At 38.4% G+C, this 7176-nt stretch overlaps 1 protein-coding gene across 3 annotated transcripts in view; it reads right to left on the bottom strand.

Moving 5' to 3' along the window:
* The window catches only part of CTNNA2 (catenin (cadherin-associated protein), alpha 2), a 1691926-nt gene that overhangs the window by 1584088 nt on the left and 100662 nt on the right, over positions 1–7176 (bottom strand). The gene's annotated exons all lie outside the window — the stretch shown is intronic.

Consider the following 7176-nt stretch of genomic DNA (forward strand, 5'->3'; position numbering starts at 1 on the left):
ATTAAATGTGTAAATTGCTTTTGGTAGTATTGCCATTTTCACAACATTGAGTCTTCCTATCCATGAGCAAGGGATATTCTTCCACTTTTCAAGATCAAGTCTTTAACGATTTGCACTACCCAGGCAGTCTATATCATGTAACAGAGGGCATCTTTATTACAGCTTGGAGGAGAGCAATGTAAACCACAGAAGCAAGGGTAAAAGATTGGAATAATCATAATAATTTGTATATATATGTAGCAAATTGGTAAAACAATAGATGTAATCCCATTAGAGTAGACCTAACAGCAATAGTTGATATAACAACAAGCGTGGAGGGACAGCGCAAGAGAGGAAGATCCTGGATGAGATGGATTGACATAGTGACTGGGGTTATGGAAGTAGCTGTGTCAGGGTCAGTGAGACTGGTTCAGGATAGAGCAGGTTTCAGATACACATAGGGTTGTTATGACTCACAGGTGATTTGATGGTACATAACAATAACAACAATAAGGAGGCATAAATCATCATTTGAATGTGTTAATTTTTAAAATCATCTTCTGCTCCAGTTGGAAGCAAAGAGATACATAATTTGATCATTACTTTTGCGTAGATCAAGACAAACTTATATTTCTGTAATGATAAAATATTACCTTCACTATATTTGTTCTGTGCACCCTGTCAAGTATGCAGAGAGAGTTAGCTATCAGTGACACAGCATAGGAGTTCTGGCAGCATAGAGCTTTATGTGTTGCTCTGATAACGGAAAAGTCAGAGGCTTGGGTTTGTTAGTTGCTCTGAGGGAGAGACCTGGGTAGTCTCCTACCATAAAGTTTCATAATCTTGGAAATGCAATAGAGGAGTCAAAATTAGCTCACTAGCAGTGGATTTGCCTTTTGGTTTTAGCTCAGATAGGCATAAGCTTTCAACATTGTGGATATGAAAGGAAGCACCAAATGCCCAAGTGGTCTGAGAGCATACCTAAAACCCTGCACAGTCTAAGGTCATTGTTATAATGTGTAGTGCAAGCAGCAAAGTCAACACAAGTTGATTCTCACCTGACGAAAGCCAGAGTTATATGCAATATACACATTCTCATGACTTCAGTGAAAGGTAAATCAGGTTGGGTTTAATAGACTGACACAACTGTACAGACATGTGAAAAGTAAGAGAAAATGCAGACATAGCAGGTAATCTCCAAAAACTATTCTGAAGGAGTACAAACCCAGTGTCTGAACTTGAAAATGTAACTGGCAAAGACTGAGAGGGAAATAATTCCACTGAGCAACAGTAAAATTCCAGATTATAGCAAGAGAGTATGCAAATGCAGGTGGAACACAATACAAGAAAGAAGAATGTAAGAGAATGATAATTTGTCAGGTAGTTGCCACCTTTTTAGAGAAATGGCTTAGGAAATACCAGTAGTATGATTCTTAATCACTCAGCCATGAATTGAACATTTAAGAGCTTAAAGACATTGGTAGCTCTGTGGACAAAAGATTCAGAGATGTTCTTGTACAAGGATTACAGTTGAGAAAATTCTGTGAAGTAGTTCTGCTCTATCAGAAGGAGTCAAAGTTAGAACAGATTCACTGGCACCTCAATTCAACAAAACTACATATAGCAGCCTTAGTCAACAGGTTAAGGTGCGCATGATCCAGGGCATCGTCTTTGCAATTACTTGGTATGCATCAGAGAACTGAACAATGACTAAAGATAAGGGAAGAAGAATTGATGACTTTGAGTTGTGGTGATGGATTAGAGTACTGAACCTACCATTTACTGCCAAGAGAACAAAGAGGTTTGTCTTGGAGATACTGACACCACGTTGCTCTCTGGAGGCAAGGATTTTGGAGGTCTGTCTCACTTACTTTGGGCATGTTACCAGGAAATACCAGTACTTGGAGAAAGAGATGAAGACCCTGGAGAAGATAGATTGTCACAGTAACTGACGTGATGAAGGTAAGTGTGTCAGAGACAGTGAGATTGGCTCAGGATAAGACAGAGTTTATTGTTATTGTACATAGGAATGCTATGAGATTTTGACTCGACAGCTCATAACAATAACAATAACAATAACAATAACAATAACAATAACAATAACAATAACAATGAGTATTTATGTCTTTGTGTGTGTGTATTCACTTACTAAAATTAAAACCTCTTCACATATATCAATAGCTTCAATCTTATTTTCTCCCACTATAATATATTTTAACATAACATTCATAAAAAAGATTTTGCTAATCCTGAAGGCTAGATTATCAATTAAAAACTTAGCCTCCTTTCAATTTAATAAAGAAATTCAATTGAAAATCATACCATGTGTAATAATTTTGAAGGATCAGAATTAAAAATTACCATAATATAGCAGAATTGACAGATATACCTAGTCTGTAAATAGAACATAAAAAATAGTGAGCAGTTAAAGAGAAAAGGATATACAACATTGGAACCCTCTAGTAACATGGAGCAAAGGGGCTTTAGGAGGAAAGATTTCACTTTCCAAGCATAACTGATAAGACCAAATTTAGAAATGTTACTAGAAGAGGAAATTGAACTAAGATCATCTTATTTCAAATTTGAAAGCAACTCATAATTAGTAATCATCTTTTAAGCTACTGATATCAAATAATAGGGTTTTGAACCACTGAAAGTCTGCACTTTGCACCACAAGTTTAATTCTTGGGTAAACAATGTATCAAAATAACCATGCATATCAGAACTCAGCCACCTGTCAAATGCACCAGAAAATAGCCAGTCTGCTAAACTGGCAAAGTAGGAATTGTCTCTATAGAGCTAAAACAAGCTCTCCAGATTTCTCCTCACTTTCTAGAATCCAGCTGGCTGAACAAAATTGTTTTCAGGTTGTTTCTTTGCTTCTATTTTTCTCAATCTTGCATTTAATTGGTTCACTTTTAAAGAAAATCACAAATATTCTATGATACCACTGATCTGGTTCTGGTTTTGTGCATTAAAGAATGAAGAGATAAGGAAAAGTCCAACGTTCAAGGGACTCCCCCCTGCTCCCAGTTATTACACCTATTCATTCACACACTGACTCATACATTTCCTCTTTCTTTGCATCTGGTAGGTTCTATGCATGTTGTTGTTGTTGTGTGCCATCGAGTCAAGTGACTCATAGCTCTGACCCTTGCTCTGTCCTGAGCCAATTTCATTGTCTCTGACATTATCTCTGAAACACTTATCTCCATTACCGCAGTCACGGAGTCATTCCATATTATCCAGGATCTTCCTCTCTTCCTCTGTCCCTCCAACTTTCCAAGCATGACATCCTTCTCCAAGGACTAGTCCCTCTTGGGGATATGCCCAAAGTATGTGAGACGGAGCTTCAAAATCCTTGCTTCCAAAGAGCAGACTGATTTCACCCTCTTCAGGAAAAACCCATTTGTTTTCTTAGGCAGTCCATGGTCTATGTTCAATACTCATCTCCAACACCACAACTCAAAGCCATAAATTATTCTATCATTCTTAGTCATTGTCCAATTCTCTGATTTGTAGCAAGTAATTGCAAAGGTTTCACACGAGCCCAATTAAGAGTCCTGGAATTCCCATTCCTCTCAAGGATAGCCACAACCTTATATCCCTACAGTCAAATGTGTTTTCACAATTAATAAAACACAGATAGGCATATGCTCTGCTTTCAGCTAAGATCTGATGCATAGCATCTCTCTATTGGTTTCTAAGGCTGTAAACCACGGAATTTCCATCTTTCTTCTGCCAAGCTGGTAGTGGGTTCAAACTGCCAGAGACCTGTGGCCTCTAACTTATCTGTAGCAAAGCAACTTACTATGAATGAACTACACAATAGCCCCTGAGATTACAGAGCACAACTCAGTTCATTGTGTTTGAGTCAGAATAACTCAGAGCTCAAGAAGGAATAGCTAACTCTCCAGTAAGTGGTCAGGCAACTATAAATCACATGGGAAGCAATTACCCATCTTGTGTCATGGATCCACTGATGGATTTGCAATAGTAGTAAGGTGTTATATTTGTGTTAGCAGCAGGACTACCTATGGACTGGACACTGGAGTTCCCTATAGAAGGAACATTACAAATGAGGGCCCAAGTGGGTACCACCGGTTCTTGCTATTAGTCACAAAGAAGAAACTATTTTAGAAAAGTTAAACATAATGAAAGAACATTAAGTTGTAATTGGCTATTAACCTAAAGGCTGGTAGTTCAAACCTCACTCAGCTGTTCCGTGGGAGAAACACCTGACTGTCTGCTTCTATAAATAGTGCAGTCCAGAACATCCTCAAGAGCAGTTCTGTTTTGCAACATGGGGTCACTATGAGTCAGAAAGACTCCAGAGCACCTCCCAACAACTCCATTATGAAAGTAGGTGTATACAAGTGTTGGGGATACTAACCTATAAAAAGTCACAGAAAATCTAAGGGACAAAACAATTACTGTTGATCAAAAGAGTATTCTGGAAAACTAAAGACAACATGAAAGGAAGCAAATGAAATATTGCAGTTACTCAGCTCTGCTGTGGTAGCATGAAAGGAGCATGTGACTGTTCCTAAAAACTATTTACAGACACTGATATTTGAATTTTAGAACTTTTAAAAAGATTTTTTAATTTTAATTGTAATTTTAACAAAAGTTTACAAATTTTGACATCACCAAATGCAATTTGTTTTTGCTTGAAAAAGTTGAAAAACACATGGAATAAAAACAGATTTGCTGACCACACTCTCCATTTTTCAGCCCACTAAGTTTGCATAGAAGTAAATATTTTGTGTTCCACATACATGCCATGCTGTACTGGCAACTAAGGCTTGTACTTGTTCCATTCCAAAGAAAGGTGATCTGACAGAGAGAGAAAATTATCAAACAATATTATTAATATCACACGCAAGCAAAATTCTGCTGAAAATTATCCAAAAACGACTGGAACAATATGTTAACAGAGAACTGCCAAATGTGCAGGCTGGATTTAGAAGAGGTCGTGGTACTAGGGATATCATAGCTAATGTTAGATGGATCTTGGTAGAAAGCAGAGAACACCAGAGGAATGTCTATCTGTGCTTCATTGGTTATGCAAAGGCATTTGACTGCATGGATCATAACAAACTGTGGCTGACTCTGAGAAGAATGGGAATCCTAGAATATTTGATTGTACTAATGCAAAACCTATACTTGGACCAAGAGGCAGTCGTCAGAACAGAGCAAGGAGACACTGCATGTTTCAAAACCAGGAAGAGGATCCACCAGGGATGTATTCTGTCTCTATACCTTTTCAATCTGTATGCAGAACAGATCATTGAGGATGGTAGGCTGTATGAGGAGGAATGTGGCATCAGGATTGGTGGAAGATTCATCAACAATCTACATTATGCAGAGGACACAACCTTGCTTGCTGAAACTAAGGAGAACCTGAAGCACTTGCTGCAGAGGGTTAAGGACTGCAGCCTTCAATACGGATTGAAGTTTAACACAAGAAAACAAAGATTCTCACCACTGAGCCAACTGGCAGAATCATGATGGAAGGTGAAGAGCTTGAGATAGTTAAGTTTTAGTTTGCTTGGCTCCATAGTCAACACTCTTGGTACCAGCAGCCAGGAAATCAAGAGATGAATTGCATTGGAAAAGTCAGTTGTCAGGTACTTCTCAAGAGTACTGAAGAGCAATAATGTCAGGTTAGAGACTAAGGTGCTCCTGATCCAGGCTATAGTCTTCGCAATTGTGTGTTATGCCTTGGAGAGCTGGACAGTGACTACGGATGATAGAGAATTAATGCTTCTGAGCTGTGGTGCTAGAGAAGAGTGATGAATACACCATGGACTGCTAGGAGAACAAACAGATTTTTCCTGGAGACGGTGAAGCCAGGCTACTTCTTGAAGACAAAAACTCTGAAGCTTTTTCTGACATACTTTGGGCATGTTGCAAGGAGGAACTGGTCCTTGGAGAGGGACATCATGTTTGGGAGAGTGGAGGGACAGCGCAGCAGAAGAAGACCCTCGATGAGATGGATTGATTCTGTGATTCAGGTGTTGGGAATGAGTGTGTCAGAGTTGATGAGGCTGGCAAAGTATAGAGCAGGGTTTAGAGCTGTTGTACATAGGGTCACAATGAGTTGCAAGCGATTCGAAAGCACTTGACAAAAACAAACAACAACAACAACACACTTTTCTCATCAATTTTTCTGAGAAGTCTATCTGAGTCCGTTAAGCCTATGCTTGGTAAGCCCTCTCTATTCTCCATGACATTCTAAATTTCTATCATCATAATACTCTTAACCTTGCACTAGTCTTAGTCTAGGGAGTTCTGGTAGCCAATTGGTAAGAAATTGTGCTGCCAGCCCTAAAGCATGTGGTTCAAAACCATCAGTGGCTCTGAGGGAGAAAGATGTTTCCCATGTAAGAATCAGTTCTGACTCTAAGGAACACATCAACAATTCTGTAGCTCTCTTTTCTACATCTTATGTCTGAGAACTCAATCAATGAAAACTGATTTACTATACAAACTTAAAGCAGAGCCTGAATAACATCAGAGTGACTACTTGATCTATGAAGGTTGCACATTTAGAATAATCATTAGGATTTTAATGGGCTTCTTCAAGGAAGTTTGGATTAGTCAAGATAAATATTTAGATGTAATTCTATACAGTGGTTATGAGAATAATTTCTGAGCTCAAAATACTTGTTTGAGTCCTAGTCACTAGACTAGATAACTCACTGTTTAGACTCACTAAATAGATTATTCAACTCTTGTATTAGAAATCAAAGCAAAACAAAACTCACAAAAATTCTAAAGGACACTGTAGAACTGTTCTATGAGCTTGTAAGACTGTAAAAGTTAGTAAGAGTGAACTAACTATTGCCCCCCTACAGAGCAACAGTGAGTTCTAACTGCTGCTTTTGGTTATTAGCAAAACTCTTATCTCATTTTTTCCCATTCTTCTCAGAGTCAGCCATAGTTTGTTATGATCTACACAGTCAAATGCCTTTGCATAGACAATGAAACACAGATAGACATTCCTCTGGTATTCCCTGCTTTCATGCAAGATCCATCTAACATCATCTACAATATCTCTAGTACCATGACCCCTTCTAAACCCAGTCTGGACTTCTGATAGTTCTCTGTTGATGTGCTGTCCCAGTCGTTTTTGGATAATCTTCAGTAAAATCTTGCTTGCATGTGAAATCAGTGAGATTGTTCTGTAGTTTC

Source organism: Elephantulus edwardii, unplaced genomic scaffold (assembly GCF_000299155.1).
Source record: "Elephantulus edwardii isolate Elephantulus edwardi_28Jun2011 unplaced genomic scaffold, EleEdw1.0 scaffold00275, whole genome shotgun sequence".
NCBI classification, from domain to species: Eukaryota; Metazoa; Chordata; class Mammalia; order Macroscelidea; family Macroscelididae; genus Elephantulus; species Elephantulus edwardii.